Here is an 18,193-nt window from a genome sequence, read left to right as displayed (position 1 = left end):
AGAGACTTTTTCCTCCTACGTCCTTCCTAAACATCTAAACAGAGAGCTTGCATTCAAAGCAAAGATCTATCAAAGGAATATAGATAAGTTAGAAAAATAATATAAGAGAGCAATATATCAAAAAAGCCACTGACCAAAAAGAAGGTCAGAGCCGTTCAGCCTGGTAATGTAAAGTAAAGCATAGCATAACATCATTTATTTTATTTATACTGTCATCATTATAGCTTGATGGTCCTATGTATGTTGGACTGAAATGGACGGTACAGTAACTAAAGCATAATATTGGAAATGTGTTGCATTTAATGATTTAATAATTAAAACACCTATATTAAAGTGTATCAAACTTGTAATGTTAAGGGATCATAGGACCAGTCCAGGACCAGGAGAGAAAGAGAACTTTCCTCCAAAATAGAAAGATATGTTCATGATATATATTCATATTCAATTCATTTGCCTCTATTTGCAGTTGATCATCCCTTGTTAAACAAAACAGGTGCAAGCAGAAAAATATATGTTAAGTAACTAGTTATTAAGTTAAGTACTGTCTTGTGTCTTGTTTCCCCTTTCCATCATGGCTGCTATATGGTTACGTTACGCAGCGCTGGTGAGTGTGACTGGTCAGATGCGCCCATAACCATAATAATCCGGCCGGAATGGCTCTCCATTCCGAATTTCCGGGTGCTGATTGGCTGGGCGGGGGGTGTGGAGATGTCCATCATCTGCCTCCCCGCCTGCCGTAGTACAGACAGTCAGCTGCGCTAGCCATCTGCGCATGCGCATTATGGGTCCGGGTCCGGCCGCGTCACACGCCGATGGGCGTGAGCGGCCGGACAGGACTCGGAGTCCTATAAAATGTCGGCAGATGCCTGTCAGCCAGCCTCGGCCACGACTACACAGACATTAGCACAGCAGGCTCCACGGACGGCCCAGGACGGGACGGAGGAGGTTAAACTACTTGGTAAAAAATGCATTCGGGGTGACGGGGTCCACACTCTTGCTATCCTATCTATCATGATGTCAGGCACTCTCTTTCTTGTGGCTCATTTAATTAACTTTTATATGACTCTCTTTTCTTTGCAGTGAGCCCAGCATGGTAGTCTGACCATGTGGTCCCGTCCGGGCCGTCCGTGGCTTCCACAGTGTGTGTTTCTGTTTGTGACCTGCTGCTGGTCTTCCTTTTCTAATTGACCAGTTTTTTTTTGAGGCACCTCTCTTTGGCTCTCTTTACCATCCCTCCTTCCTTCCCTGCCCTGGTGAGTCTTTGTCTGCAGTGTGCTGAGCCTGAGTCTGACTGAGTGCTGCTGACTGGACTGTCTGCTGATATTATTATATAACAGTACTTTTTTACTGTGTGTGTAAAAATAATATATATATACATATATTTTTCTGCTTGCACCTGCTTTTGTTTAGCAAGGGATGCGAGGCAAACATAATGATCATGATGAACATATCTTTCTATTTATTTTTACAATATGGAGGAAAGTTCTCTCTCTCCTGGTCCTGGTCCTTATATCCCTTATTCCCTTTTAATTTTACAATTGTTTGATGTCTGCAGAGTGCAGACTGTGCAGCACTGCACATTTTAATATATATGTTTTGAATCGATTAAATGCATATTTAGTAACACTTTTCCAATATGCTTAGTTACTTTCTGACTGCCATTTGTCCATTTCTTACTCCAACATAGGACTCCCATGTCCGTCTAGGAGGCGTTTCCGCTCAGTTTTGGTGGTTGCCTCCCCCTCCTTCCCGGCCTGGACCATCTTCTTGGCTAAGTCGTCATCGTGGGGCCACCTTCCTTCGCAGGAATGTCATCACCAGCTATGTATGTATAAATGATGTCATGTTATTGCTGCTATAAATAAATCTATCTATCAAAGAAATAGATAAGTTAGAAAAATAATATAAGAACAAATCAAAAAGCCACTGACCAAAAGAAGGTCAGAGAGGTAATGTAAAGGCGTCAAGCATAGCAGTGCTATGCATGCTTGATGCCTGACCTTCTTTTGGTGAGTGGCTTTTTGATATATTGTTGTTATATTATTTTTCTCTAACTTATCTATTTCTTTGATAGATTTATTTGAATGCATTATGCAACTAGCTCTCTCTTTAGATGTTTAGGAACTCTCTGTTAACATAAGACCCCTATACGAAGTGGACAAGATACCGCAAAACATGTTGGGCAAGAAATCTACACATTAGGCACTGTGTCCTTGTGGTATCATGAGAGTATTCCTTCATATGTGTTGTTTTTAGACACCTTGTTTGTGTCTTACTTACTCTTTCTGAACTTTCTTAATATATTGTTGTGAGTGAGAGTGACCAAATAAACTTATATGATTTTTTAACATAATGTAGCCTTAGTGTACCCAGAAAGTCCTCATGCCTCCTCCTCCCTTTTCCTTTCTACAATTGATTTTAGGACCTAGGTACTTCTTTATTGGGTATTTGTCATTATGACACCCCAATTAGTACTAGGATTTAACTTGGTGTACTGCAGTAATTTCAGGTTATTTATAAAATTATATATAAAATTATATATGACAATGTGTAGAAAAATTCCCTAAAAAATATTTTAGCCTAGTTTAGACTGGAGTGAGGTGAAAACAGGAAAAAAAGTGCAAAGTAAGTTGGCTAGCTGTTAATTTTATTCAATTATATGGTAGAAAATTAGACTATTAGTCAAAATAAACTTTTGGTGATGAAATCAAAGTGCTGAGTGCTGACTGACAACAAACAAAGCATCTCAAATTGTCTGCTCTGCATGCATCTCAAGTGGTCTTCTTCGCGCACTCATGTTTCTCATCATGAACCATGCTTGTTGTATCAAGTGTTAGGCTTACAGGGTTTTGCAGCAAGAATGCAGAGAAGTACTAAAGCAGAATCCATGAAGGATCTTTGCTTATGGGGGTTTCTTGCTTAGTTTTTTGTATATAGAATTATGGTGGATAAGTATAACTGACTTTAATTGAATTATTTTTGCTTTTTATTAATAGTGTGGGTTATACACTCACCTAGCTATGTTGCTCAGTCACGTAAAACTTTATAATTCTGTGAAGGTAAAACAATATATTTTTTGGTCTCTTTTCAGAGCAAGCATGACTGCCACTTGAATAGATACGAGGAACTCACATCTGCAAAGCGAAAGAAGAAGACTGTGATTCCCTCCCCTTCCATCAAGCAGCCGACATTAATGGGTAGCTGGAGCACAATGCCTCAGAGATCCATTGACAAGGCAATCATGAAGTATGTTGTCCGAGGACTTCAGCCTTTCAACATTGTAGAGCAAGCAGCTTTCCGCGATTTTGTGTTAGACCTGGTACCAAATACCAAAATAATGACAAGAATCACACTCACATCTATGATTGATGATGCTGCCAAACAGATGAAGATCAAGATTATTGAGGCCATGCAAACTGTTGACCACATCGCGACAACCACTGACTGCTGGTCAGCCAGGCGGCGTAGTTTCATTGGGGTCACAGCTCACTGGCTGGACCCGGAAAGTTTAAAAAGGTGCTCAGTGGCCCTGGCCTGTAAAAGATTAAGAGGCTCTCACACTTTCGACCTTCTGGCAAATGCACTTAATGATATCCATGCTGAGTATGACATTCGAGGGAAGATAGTCAGAACAACCACGGACAATGGCTCCAACTTCATTAAAGCCTTCAAACTCTTCGGTGAAGATGGAAATGCTGGTGCTCTAGTTGAGGTGGAGGAGGAGGAGGAGGAAGAAGCAGACAAAGATGAGGAGGAGGTCGAGTTTGTCGATGTATCTTCACTTTTGGATGAGGATGATGGTTTTGAGTTCCAGCTCCCGAAGCACCAGCGGTGTGCATGCCACATTCTTAACCTAATAGCCACTGCCGATGCCAGCAAAGCAGTGTCCAATGAGGCGTACAAGAAATTATACTACTCAACATTTGCCAAGTGCAATGCACTTTGGAATAAGTGTTCAAGATCCTCAACAGCAGCTGAAATTGTGGAAGATGCTTGCTCCCTCCAGCTCGTGCGACCAAATGCAACAAGGTGGAACTCTGTCTTCATGGCTGTGGAGAGACTGCTCAGGATAGTGAAAGAAAAGGGAGAGGCAACAATGAGAGTTTTCTGCACAGATTTGAAGGTTCCAATGTAAGTTTAAAAATGGTTTATGGTACTCTTTCTGTTCAAACTCAATTCTGGTCCATATTGTCTACTTGTACAACATTTAATTGAATGGTTAACATTGAACGATGTACCAAATTCATTGCATGATAATCACCACATCCAATCATGTAGCAATGCTGTTTTTTGTTTCTTATTGTTTATATGTTCTTGTCTTCTTCATAGGTTTAATCCAGCTGAACTCGCATTCTTGTCTGAGTATTCTGCTGTCATGTCTCCAGTCGCCCAAGCAACTAACATTTTGCAAGCTGAAACCAATGTCCAGATGGGGTGGCTGCTCCCAACCGTCAAGCTCCTGAAAATCAAGCTGAACAGGATCAAGATGCCTCTGAAGTATTGCAAGCCGCTTGTGGATGCCTTGCAGGTGGGCATTCAGAATCGCTTTGGCCCTATGATGGAAGACCCAGAGCTGGTGGCCGCTGCTATTCTGCTTCCAAAATTCAGGACAAATTGGACACAGGAGGATGAGACTATCAAAATGGGTAAGATATATAGTGTAGTATGGGTGAATTATTGTGTATTTTTTGTGCAATCACAAATTCACATACCATACAGCAGTACAGCTCAAATATTGCGGGATTACTTTTAATTTTTTTTTTTTTATATGAAAACAAACACACATGAGCTTGTCCTGCATAGAAGATATTGCAAACATACCAGGGCATTATGATGTTAGAGTGAGAAATGATGTGGTAGTATGGGAGACTTCCTCTTTAGCATAGCAGTATCATGGCACTGGCAGCCAAGCCTTCCTGTCTAAGGTCTGCCACCAGGCTGTAAATGCTGCAAAAGGCTTTTTGTTTAAGGGAATTATTTGAATTATAAAGTCGCCACTATTATTTCCATTAAAATCATCTACCGACAATGTCATCATGTCAAATCTGTGTTTACTTTCATGGGTTGAAACTCTTATTATTGTATAAGTTCCACAATAATTCTATATAAATCAAACTTAAGCAAGAAACCCCATAACCAAAGATCCTTCATGTATTCTGCTTTAGTACTTCTCTGCAATTACTTGCAAAACCCCTTAGGCCTAACTTCATACAACCAACCATGCATCTCATTCATGAGGAGGAGTGCGCGAAGAGTAGACCACTTGATGCAGACAAGTTGAGATGCTTTGTTGTCAGCACTTTGATTTCATTATTTTGACTAATAGTCTAATTTTCTACCATATACAATTGAATAAAATGAACAGCTAGCTAAGCTAACACACTCTTATATTTCAGGAATGGAATATATCAAACGAAGTATTGAAGACCCCTCGTTGCACTGTACAGAGGTCAACAGGTCCAGCTCATCTGATGAAGACGACTTCTTTTCTGGCATGCAGGGTTCGAAGGCACAAGACAGTGCCAAACAGCTAGATGCGTACTTGTCATGTTCAGCAGATAACATGGACTTGCTCAAGTCTTTTCCAGCTGTGTGCAAGTTGTCTGTTAAGTTAAACACACCTCTTCCAGCATCAGCAGCCTGCGAGAGGCTTTTTAGTATTGCAGGATTAGTCTTTAGCCCCAGAAGAGCGAGACTGACTAGTTCCAATTTTGAAAACCAACTACTTTTGAGGATAAACCAAAGATTTCTAACTTAAACTGGTATGCATTAAGCAGTCATATAAATATATTTAAGAAGGGAATAAGCTGTGGAGAAAAAAAACACAAGCAGGGAAGAGAGGGTAGGGATGCTTTAAAGGGGCATATTTGATCTGCTTTTGTTTAAGCTCAATGTTTTGCTCTAATCACTTTTGTTGTTGCATAAGAAATACTTGAATGTGGCCTACTGGCCTTTGAGATCTTTTAGTTGCCCTAACAAGTTGAGGATGAAAAGAAAATGCGTAACTTCCAAAAATGACTGCTTTATGCACACTGCAGGGAATAAGCTGTGGAGAAATAAATGTGAATATTAAGGGTGCGCTGCTGGCTGCTGATGCTGATATGTAAAAAAGCTGCAACCAGGACAAAAATAAATGAATCTGTGATAAATTAAATATATGGTGCACTAAATCGTATATAAAGCAATATACAATATATTCCAATAATGGAACAGTGTATGAAATGAAAGTCCAAAATATTGTGAATCTTGAAATATGTGACAAAACAAGATGAATATATTTTCAAAGGTGCAGGAATCAAACAGGACCTATTCCAAATAGGTGCAGACTCCCACCACCTTGTGGATTTCCCCCTTACCCGGCAGATGAAGGTAAGTGCAAAATAATATCCAAAATAGATCCAGTGAAACAAAATTGCAAAACCTGTGCTCTTAACTTTCAGTGAAAAAAACAAAATCAGCCTCTTACCAGAAAAAATGTCTATGTACGCTTGTGACTCTCCTTGGTTGGGAGCAGGGCCGGCCTTTGGGGTGTGCGAGCTGTGCGGCCGCACAGGGCGCCATGGGCAAAAGGGGCGCCGTGCGGCCAACGCAGCTCGTACATGATCAGGCAGCACAGTGGGAGGTAAGCGGCGACCGCGGCATGGAGAGAGTTAACACAGGCCACGACCGCCGCTTACCTTCCACTGTGCGGCTGTGCCTGTGTCTTCTATAGCTGCAGGGCTGAGTGCCCGCCACTGACAGATCCCCTCCTCTCCAGGCCAGGGACGCCAGAGGAGAGATCGTCGGCTCCCCCTCCTCCCGCCCCTTCTCCTCCTCCTCCCGCCCCTTCTCGTGGTAAGCCTCCATACTAAGGTAAGTAAACTCTCTCCTGCATCAAATGTAAGGGGGGGCTCTGTGTGGGGGTCTCGGATGTAAAGGGGGCTTTGTGTGGGGGGGTCTTTGGTGTGGGGGGTCTCTGATGTAAGGGGGCTCTGTGTGGGGGGTCTCTGATGTAAGGGGGGCTCTGTGTGGGGGGTCTCTGATGTAAAGGGGGCTTTGTGTGGGGGGTCTCTGATGTGTGGGGGTCTCTGATGTAAGGGGGCTCTGTGTGGTGGGTCTCTGATGTGGGGGGTCTCTGATGTAAAGGGGGCTTTGTGTGGGGGGTCTCTGATGTAAGGGGGCGCTGTGTGGGGGGTCTTTGATGTAAGGGGAGCTCTGTGGGGGGCTCTGATGTAAGGGTGGCTCTGTGGGGATGGTCTCTGATGTAAGGGGGCTCTGTATTGGGGTCTCTGATGTAAGGGGGGCTTTATGTGAGGGGTCTCTAAAGTAAGGGGGCTTTGTGTGGGCATGGTCTCTGATGTAAGGGGGCTCTGTGTTGGGGTCCCTGATGTGTGGGGGTCTCTGTAAGGGGGCTCTGTGTGGAGGGTCTCTGATGTAAGGGGGACTCTGTGTGGGAGGGCTCTGATGTGGGGGGCTCTGATGTAAGGGGAGCTCTGTGTGGAGGGGCTCTGATGTAAGGGGAGCTCTGTGGGGGGCTCTATGGGGGGCTCTGATGTAAGGGTGGCTCTGTGGGGATGGTCTCTGATGTAAGGGGGCTCTGTATTGTGGTCTCTGATGTAAGGGGGGCTTTGTGTGAGGGGTCTCTAAAGTAAGGGGGCTTTGTGTGGGCATGGTCTCTGATGTAAGGGGGCTCTGTGTTGGGGTCCCTGATGTGTGGGGGTCTCTGTAAGGGGGCTCTGTGTGGAGGGTCTCTGATGTAAGGGGGACTCTGTGTGGGAGGGCTCTGATGTGGGGGGCTCTGATGTAAGGGGAGCTCTGTGTGGAGGGGCTCTGATGTAAGGGGAGCTCTGTGGGGGGCTCTATGGGGGGCTCTGATGTAAGGGTGGCTCTGTGGGGATGGTCTCTGATGTAAGGGGGCTCTGTATTGGGGTCTCTGATGTAAGGGGGACTTTGTGTGAGGGGTCTCTAAAGTAAGGGGCTTTGTGTGGGGATGGTCTCTGATGTAAGGGGGCTCTGTGTTGGGGTCTCTGATGTAAAGGGGGCTCTTTGTGTGGGCTGGGGGGTCTCTGCTGTAAGGGTGATCTGTGTGGGGGGTCTCTGATGTAAGTGGGGCCTCTATGGGGGGTTTCTGAACTCTCTGTTGTAAGGGGGCTCCGTTGGGGGGGTTTCTGTTGTAAGGGGGGCTCCGTTGGGGGGTCTCTGATGTAAGGGGGGTCTCTAATGTAAGGGGGGCCAAGTTTGTAGTGATCATAAAAAAGAAAAGTCAAATGAAGTGCAAGAAAAAATGTGCAGGGCGCTGGTGGGGGCGCCACAGGATCAGCTCGCACAGGCCGCTTGAACACCTAAGGCCGGCCCTGGTTGGGAGGTTCACTTCTTTCTTTCCCATTAACAGCAGATATGAAATTATATTCATCTTTTGTCACATATGAATATGATATATATACAGTGGGTACGGAAAGTATTCAGACCCCCTTAAATTTTTCACTCTTTGTTATATTGCAGCCATTTGCTAAAATCATTTAAGTTCATTCTTCTTCCTCATGAATGTACACATAGCACCCCATACTGACAGAAAAACACAGAATTGTTGACATTGTTGCAGATTTATTAAAAAAGAAAAACTGAAATATCACATGGTCCTAAGTATTCAGACCCTTTGCTCAGTATTTAGTAGAAGCCCCCTTTTGATCTAATACAGCCAGGAGTCTTTTTGGGAAAGATGCAACAAGTCTTTCACACCTGGATTTGGGGATCCTCTGCCATTCCTCCTTGCAGATCCTCTCCAGTTCTGTCAGGTTGGATGGTAAACGTTGGTGGACAGCCATTTTTAGGTCTCTCCAGAGATGCTCAATTGGGTTTAAGTCAGGGCTCTGGCTGGGCCATTCAAGAACAGTCACGGAGTTGTTGTGAAGCCACTCCTTCGTTATTTTAGCTTTGTGCTTAGGGTCATTGTCTTGTTGGAAGGTAAACCTTCGGCCCAGTCTGAGGTCCAGAGCACTCTGGAGAAGGTTTTTGTCCAGGATATCCCTGTACTTGGCCGCATTCATCTTTCCCTCGATTGCAACCAGTCGTCCTGTCCCTGCAGCTGAAAAACACCCCCACAGCATGATGCTGCCACCACCATGCTTCACTGTTGGGACTGTATTGGACAGGTGATGAGCAGTGCCTGGTTTTTCTCCACACATACCGCTTAGAATTAAGGCCAAAAAGTTCTATTTTGGTCTCATCAAACCAGAGAATCTTATTTCTCACCATCTTGGAGTCCTTCAGGTGTTTTTTGTAGCAAACTCCATGCGGGCTTTCATGTGTCTTACACTGAGGAGAGGCTTCCGTCGGGCCACTCTGCCATAAAGCCCCGACTGGTGGAGGGCTGCAGTGATGGTTGACTTTCTACAACTTTCTCCCATCTCCTGACTGCATCTCTGGAGCTCAGCCACAGTGATCTTTGGGTTCTTCTTTACCTCTCTCACCAAGGCTCTTCTCCCCCGATAGCTCAGTTTGGCCGGACGGCCAGCTCTAGGAAGGGTTCTGGTCGTCCCAAACGTCTTCCATTTGAGGATTATGGAGGCCACTGTGCTCTTAGGAACCTTAAGTGCAGCAGAAATCTTTTTGTAACCTTGGCCAGATCTGTGCCTTGTCACAATTCTGTCTCTGAGCTCTTCAGGCAGTTCCTTTGACCTCATGATTCTCATTTGCTCTGACATGCATTGTGATCTGGAAGGTCTTATATAGACAGGTGTGTGGCTTTCCTAAGCAGGTCCAATCAGTATAATCAAACACAGCTGGACTCAAATGAAGGTGTAGAACCATCTCAAGGATGATTAGAAGAAATGGAAAGCACCTGAGTTAAATATATGAGTGTCACAGCAAAGGGTCTGAATACTTAGGACCATGTGATATTTCAGTTTTTCTTTTTTAATAAATCTGCAACAATGTCAACAATTCTGTGTTTTTCTGTCAGTATGGGGTGCTATGTGTACATTCATGAGGAAGAAGAATGAACTTAAATGATTTTAGCAAATGGCTGCAATATAACAAAGAGTGAAAAATTTAAGGGGGTCTGAATACTTTCCGTACCCACTGTATATTTGAAGATTCACAATATTTTGAACTTTTTATTGACTTAGATTTCATACACTCTTCCTTTATTTCATTATTGGAATATATTGTTGTATATCACATTGGTTTATATATGATTTTGTGCACCAATAAGCTGTGGAGAAAAAAAAAAACAGGCAGGGAAGAGAAGGAGGGATGCTTTAAAAGGGGAAGGGAGGGACTTTATCTGTTTTTGTTTATAAAAAGTTACAGCCTAAGGAATTGTGATTGTCCTTTAGGTTAATCATTTGAATAAATCATTTGAAGTAATAAAAACAAATATTATGTTCAAACTTTTGACTTCTTTCTTTAATAACTACATAACACAGTACTTCTACTTCTACTTTCAGTACTTGAGTAGAATTTTTTTTTCAAAACTACTGGTACTTTTTACTTTTACTACTTAAGTAGCAATTTTTTTGAAAAAACTACTTGCAATACTTAAGTAAAAAAAATGTTGAATACTTTTGTACTTCCACTTAAGTAACTTTTTCTGTGAGCACTTCCACTTCTACTTAAGTAACTTTTTGATCGAGTACTTGTACTTTTACTCAAGTAGAAATTTTGAGTACTTTATACAAGTCTGTGTGCATGTGACAATAATATCACAAATTCTCCACAAATGTGCCTTGTATGGGAGGGTTACAAGAAAAAAGCCCCTCCCCAAGAAAGGCCGAACGCAGTCACGACTGAGCTTTGCCAAAACGCAACTTGACGATTTTGAGGCCACATTAAAAAAAAGGTGTTATGATCAGATGAGACTAAAATTAAATAATGTGACCTCAACACCAAACGATATGTCTGGTGGAAATCCAATACAGCTCACCATCCAAATAAACACAATTCCTGCAGTAAAGTATGGAGGTGGTAATATCTGGTTATGGGGTTTTGTCTCTGCAGCAGGGACTGGAGCACTTGTCAGGATAGAAGGAAAAATAGATGGGGCAAAATTCCATCACATTCTTGAGGAAGATCTGCTCTCCTCTGTCAGAAAGTTGTCAATGGGAAGAAGGTTTACTCTCCAACATGACAGTGAGCCAAAGCACACAGCAAATGAGAGGAAAAAGGAGAAAAGGGTGAAAGTCCTTGCAGGGCCTAGTCGGAGCCCAGACTTAAAGAGGTTGTATACCTCCAAATAAAAATGTAAAAATAAAAACCTCAAAGACAAAGGCATCGCATACAAGCTCATCAAGAAATTCTTACCTTAGAAGGAAGCCCTCGCAGTGGCGCCCGCTCACCGTTGACACGGCCGATATGTTCACCCGTCTTCCTTCTGGGTTCACGTCCTTCGGCCATCTGGTTGGTCGGAGCCGCAATGACGTCACTCCCGCACATGCGCACGGGAGCCACCTTTCACGGCACAGGGCTCTGAAGGAACGGCAGGGGCGGCCGTTCCTTCTGAGAACATGCACCAATGATTTCACTGGCATCATGCAAAGTAAATATCTCCTAAACGGTGCATGTTTAGGAGATATTTACAGTACCTATAGGTAAGCCTTATCATAGGCTTACCTATAGGTACAAGTTACAGAGGAAGCTTTATTTCCTCTTTAAACCACATTAAAACTCTGTGGAATGACTTGAAGACTGCAGTCCACAAACGGTCACCATTAAATTTACCTGAACTTGAGCAGTTCTGCAAATAAGAGTGGGCAAATATTGCAAAGTCTAGATGTGCAAAGTTAGTAGAGACATCTCCCAACAGACTAAAGGCTGTAATTAAAGCAAAAGGTGGTCCGGAAAATACTGACACAAGGGGTGATTCATTTTTTCTGTTATTTGGTTTTTTTTATTATTTTTTTTCTGACATGTTTGTGTTATACCTTTCAATTGGATGTTATAAGTTGCAATGAGTAAAAATAACTGGATAAAACAAAAACTGTGTCTGTCTTAATTTCAGGCTGCAAAGCAACAAAATGTAATTTTTGTAAAGGGGGTGATTCTTTTCTATACCCACTGTATACAGTACATCCAGTCATCCACATAAGATCCCACAAAGAAATCTCTTATTTTTCATTTATTTATTGTTTATTGCTTGTGGTTTACCTCCCCCCTGAGTGTTGTTACACAGTTTTACTGAGGAGGTGAACAAAATGCGGTGTTGTAATACAATAAAAGAACACTTTTTCTATAGATGGGAAATCCCATGACTATTACCTTGAACACATTTATGCCGGGTTCCTCTGTAACACAAAGCTCACTGGGATTTTTCACATACTTCCCTAATAAAAAACAATACGTCTTTATCAGCATCTTAATATAACATATAAATCACTCCCAGAGGCTGTCTCTGCAAATTAGAATATTATTATATAATGCAGGAATGTATCCGCTGGGAGCAACTTGTTCATCGCAGTTTTCTGCTGAATGAATGAACACTGGAGGAAGATGCTCCCGCTTGATAGACAGTGTCTTTAACCCTTTCACTGCCAGAGCCGTTTTTGCATTTTTTTTTTCCACGCATGTTAAAAAAACTGTTTAGGCGTGAAGAATAGTTAAAAACCCCAAACCAAAAAAAAAAAAATATATATATACACACATACACGCACACAAACACAGGTATATATATACAGTAGTAATCGACCAATATCGTTTTTTTATTGCCGATACCGATATTTTGGTCATCGCATATCGGTATCGGCCGATATGGTTTTTTTTGACAGGTACTCTTGTGGAGGGATCTGGGGGTCTAAAAGACCCCAAGCCCCTCCTCTGCACTTAAAAGCATTCAAAAATGATTTTGAATTTGGCGCCGAGTACCCGGAAATGATGTCATGACATCACTTCCAGGTTTTTACATGGAGACCCGATCAGAGCCCAATGCGGCTTTGATTGGGTCTTCTCTTCGGCTGCCGTGCAGGCTGGTTGCCCGGGTCCCCCGGTGGGACGGGAGACCTGGGCGAGCCGCGGAAGGCGGCGGGGGGGCGGGGACGTCCCCTCCCGCTCCTTGTAATGACAGCCGAGTGGCTTCTCAGCCGCATTGGTTGTCATTACAAGACAGCCAACCGTCAGCTATGGACGCCGATACCAGGGTGATGCCTCTAGCTGCAGGAATCACTCTGGTACAAGCACTTTCCTGGAATATCGGCAATATCGGTAACCTCCGGGGCCGATTCTGATATATCGGGGAAAGTGCAGATCAGCCCCTGATATATCGGCTTTGCCGATAATCAGTCGATCCCTAATATACAGTATATTTAAATAACTAAAAATGTATATATTTATATATATATGTACACATACACTATATTATCAAAAGTATTGGGGCACCTGCCTTTACACGCACATTAACATTAACTTTATCCCAGTCTTAGTCGGTAGGATTCAATATTGAGTTGGCCCTCACTTTGCAGCTATAACAGCATCAACTCTTCTGGGAAGGCTGTCCACAAGGTTTAGGAGTGTGTCTATGGGAATATTTGACCATTTTTTTTTAGAAGTGCATTTGTCATATCAGGCACTGATGTTGGACGAGAAGGCCTGGCTTGCAGTCCCTGCTCTAATTTATCCCATAGGTGTTCTGTCAGGTTGAATACTTAGTCCAGATTAAGCTCTTGCAGGTTGGTACAATGTTTATTATATAAGGGACTTATACTAGAACCAATCTATAACTAAGTACTCACATCGTGCATTTTATATGATTCGATAGATTAGAGAGTATTGATCCAAGCATCAATCCGCAAGGATTTTCTGGGTGTCATACAAGGCGCTTGTCCTCTCCCACTTTAAAACTTTTAAGGTATGCAATACTAATCTCCCATAGCTAAGTACATTTTTTATAATACCAGCATATAAAATAAATGTGATTTTTATATACAGTATATATATATATATACACAAACACACACACACACTATGTTACCAAAAGTATTGGGACGCTTGCCTTTACACGCACATGAACTTTAATGGCATTCCAGTCTTAGTCCGTAGGGTTCAATATTGAGTTGGCCCATCCTTTGCAGCTATAACAGCTTCAACTCTTCTGGAAAAGCTTTCCACCAGGTTTAGGAGTGTATCTATGGGAATGTTTGACCATTCTTCCAGAAGCACATTTGTGAGGTCAGGCACTGATGTGGGACAAGAAGGCCTGGCTTACAATATGTGCTCTAATTTCTTCCAAAGGTGTTCTATCGGGTTGAGGTCAGGACTCTGTACAGGGCAGTCAAGTTCCCCCCCCCCAAACTCACTCATCCATGTCTTTATGGACCTTGCTTTGTGCACTGGTGCACAGGCATGATGGAGCAGGAAGGGGCCATCCCCAAACTGTTCCCACAAAGTTGGGAGCATGAAATTGTCCAAAATGTCTTGGTATGCTGACGACTTAAGAGTTCCCTTCACTGGAACTAAGTGGTCAAGCCCAACCCATGAAAAACAAGCCCACAGGAGAATCCCCTTTCCACCAAATGATTTGGACCATTGCAGAAAGCAAGGTCCATGAAGACATGGATGTGCGAGTTTGGGGTGAAGGAACTTTGCATCATATTGGTCTGTTTAATATACTTTTAAAAATGTTTAGTTATATCTGCTCAAAAAGTGCAAAAAATACCTGTTGGTCCTGCCAGATGTGTTGTGATTAGAGGTGCACCAAATGGAAATTTTGGTGCTAAAACCAAAAATGCAGGATGCACTTGGCCGAAAACCAAAACTGAAACCGAAAATGACAGTTTTTTAAAAATATTTATATTTTTATATATACACAGTGGCTTGAAAAACTATTCATACCCCTTGACATTTTCCACATTTTTTCATACTGCAACCAAAAATCTAAATGTATTTTATTGGGATTTTATGTTATAGACCAACACCAAGGCACATAATTGTGAATGGGAAGGAAATGATAAATGGTTTTCAACATTTTTTTTACAAAAAAAAATCTGAAAGTGTGGCATGCATTTGTATTCAGCCCCACTGAGTCAATACCCTTTGCCTGCCTTCATGTGGCCCTTGGGGCGCTATTTCTCCCACTGTAACAAGGCACCATTCTTCTCACTGACACCAACATGGGGCACATTTCCTGTCACGGATACCAACAATAGGGCACTATTCCTCCCACTGGCACCAACAATAGGGCACTATTCCTCCCACTGACACCAACAAAGGGGCACTACCCCCCCCCCCTATTGACACCAACAATGGGGCACTATTCCCCCTATTCCACCAATGATGGGACACTATTCCTCCTACTGACACCAACAAGGGGAAGGGGGAACTTTTCCTCCCACTGGCACCAACAATAGGGTACTATTTCTTCCACTGACACCAACAATAGGGCACTATTCCTCCCACTGACACCACCAAAGGGGCACTCCCCCCCCCAATGACACCAACAATGGGGCACTATTCTACCATTCACCCAATGATGGGATACTATTCCTCCTACTGACACCAACAAGGGGGGAGGGGGAACTATTCCTCCTACTGACACCAATGATGGAGCACTGTTCCTTCCAATGTTACTAACAATGGGGCAATATCACCTCTCTAATACCAATGATATGGCACTATTCTTACCATTGATCCCAACAATGCAGCATTATTCTTCCCACTGACACCAATGATGAGACACTATTCCTTCCACTGAGACCAATGACGGGGCACTATTCTTTCCACTGAGACCAATGATTGGGCACTATTCCTTCCCATGATACCAACAATACCAACAATGGAGCAATAACCCTCCCATCCACTAATACCATTGATGGGGCATTGCTTACTCTCATTGACTCCAGGGCATTTTCTACTCATACTGGACACAGTCTTTCCCCCTTAAAGTCTGAAGGACAGTAAACTGGCTCTTTGTTTGGAAAGTTTGGAGACCCCCTGGCCTAGCCTATAGTTACCATTCATTATCATAACTTGGGGACAGTCACCATTTTAAGGGGTCCCCAGGAAACAAGTATCACTGGAGTCAGGGCTGCTGTTATAAATCATGGGGCCCCATACTGCCCCCTTTAATTCTGAAGGAGAGTAGACTGGCCCTTTGTTTGGAAAGTTTTGAGACCCCAGGGCTAGCCTATAGTTACAGTAATTGTATTTTATTTGATTTTTTAAATAATATCGTGAATTTAAATTAATATGAATTTATTGTCAGCCATTATTGGCACCTTTAGTGCAAGACAGGCTCAAGAAAAATGTATCCCTTTAAATTCTATATATATCTTCACACTGGTCCATTGCGCTTCCATTGGGGTGCTACAAATCCTACTTGCTGCATTTCGCACCTCCTCATTGAAATGCATTGAAAACGCAGCAAGAATGCATCAATAACGCACCCATGTTACGTTTTGATGTCACATGACCTATGAAAAACAAACCGTAAGCACAGTAAAATCGTGGTAGAATGGGCTCAAATTCATGGCAAAATCGATGCAAATGTGTGGTAAAATCATGGCAAAATGATGCAAATTTGTGGTAAAATCGCTTTAAAACCTTCTCAAAGTCACAGCAAAATCGCGTGCGTTTTGGCGCCATTTGTCAGCACCTTTTCCTTTTAACGGCAAAATGCCATTAACACCATTTTCGGCCGATATGTTTCGGGTGCTGAAATTTCGGCACATCTCTACTTGTGATAACCTATTACGTTCTCGGCCTCTGCTGCACCTTAATCAGCTAGTGTTGTTCCCAGCGGGTTTTGTGGACTACAATTTCAGTCAGAGTTCTGTTCTTTCTTTCAGCTACTCCATTTTGTTCTGGTGTATATGGGACTGTCTTTTGATGTTCTATTCCATTCTGTTTTATGTACTCTTGTATCTTATATCCTGTGAATTCACCTCCATTGTCACTCCGAAGTATGAGAGGCTTCCTCTGAAACTTGTTACTGGTCTTTATTATATAGTCTTGTAATTTGTCAAAAACTTCACTCTTGTGTTGTATTAGGTAGGTGACTGTGTATCTTGAATAGTCGTCTATGAAAGTCACTATGTACCTTTTGCCTCCAGGTGTAGGTGGGTTTAGGGGACCACACACGTCACTGTGAACTAAGTCAAGTGGTCTTGAAGCTCTCTTCTGACTGACTTTGGGGAGTGTTGCTCTTGTAGCTTTGGATTTAATGCAACATTCACACTTAACAGTAACTGGACAAGGGGATATTGTTAGATCCCTTGTCAGATTTCTCCTCTGTAGTTCCTGTATGCATTCTGGGTGTCTGTGACCTAGACGTCTGTGCCATATATGTATACAGTCATTGTGCTTGTGTGTACATAGTCTCACCTTTTCCTTCACTGTGTCTAGGTGATATAGATGATCATCCAGCTTGGCACTTGCTACTGTCTGGTTGCCGTTTAGGATTGAACACTTGTCACCTTGGAATTTTACAGTGAGTCCTCTGGCTGTCAGACGCTTCACAGATAAGAGTCCTCCTTCTAGATTAGGAACATAAAGTACATCTTTCACTGGTATGGCTAGATTATGTCCCGTATCATCAGGGCATACAAGGGTTCCATGCCCATATCCTTCTGCATGTATTTTGCTTCCATCTGCAAGATAAATAGTTTCTTTGTTGTTCAGATCAAGTTCTGTGAAAAAACTTCTATCACTTGTCATGTGACTGGTTGCCCCCGAATCGATGCACCAGCCTTGACATTTATTGTTGCCTGTCGCTTTAAAAGTGGCATTCCAGTTTCCTTCCCATGGATCATTGATTATGGCTTTGACCTTTTGTTTAGCATAAGAGGGACGCTGTCTTCTTTGCTCTGCTTTCCATATCGTACAGTCTTTCTTTATGTGTCCCTGTTTGTGACATCTGAAACACACTCTGGTCTCTTTCCTGTGTAACCTTGTGTCTGTAGCTTTAAGAGCGGTTCTGGTGTCGGTTTCTGTGGAGTCATGCACTAATTCCTTTCTTCTCTGATACTCATCTATGAGCCTGGTTTTTACAAATGTTAGCGTCAGATCTGTCTCAGGCCGTGTTTCCAGTGCATTGATTAGTGCAGTATATGTATCGGGCAAACTGCATAACAACATGGCTGCTGCGTGGCTGTCTGATATATTCTCCCCGATTGATCTGAGTTGTGCAATCACTTCCAGCATTGCATTCATGTGCTCCTGCATGTCCTGTTCTCTGCTAAGTCTCATTCTGTAAAGTTTCCGCAGTAGAAACAGCTTGCTGTTTAAACTG

At 42.8% G+C, this 18,193-nt stretch overlaps 1 protein-coding gene across 1 annotated transcript in view; it reads right to left on the bottom strand.

Annotated features, from left to right (window-relative positions):
* Positions 1-18,193, bottom strand: part of GPR83 (G protein-coupled receptor 83) — a 124,666-nt gene that overhangs the window by 37,531 nt on the left and 68,942 nt on the right. The gene's annotated exons all lie outside the window — the stretch shown is intronic.

The sequence above is a fragment of the Pelophylax lessonae genome (assembly GCF_965119305.1).
Source record: "Pelophylax lessonae genome assembly, chromosome: 2".
Lineage (NCBI taxonomy): Eukaryota > Metazoa > Chordata > Amphibia > Anura > Ranidae > Pelophylax > Pelophylax lessonae.
This window is presented reverse-complemented; position numbering and strand designations above follow the sequence as displayed.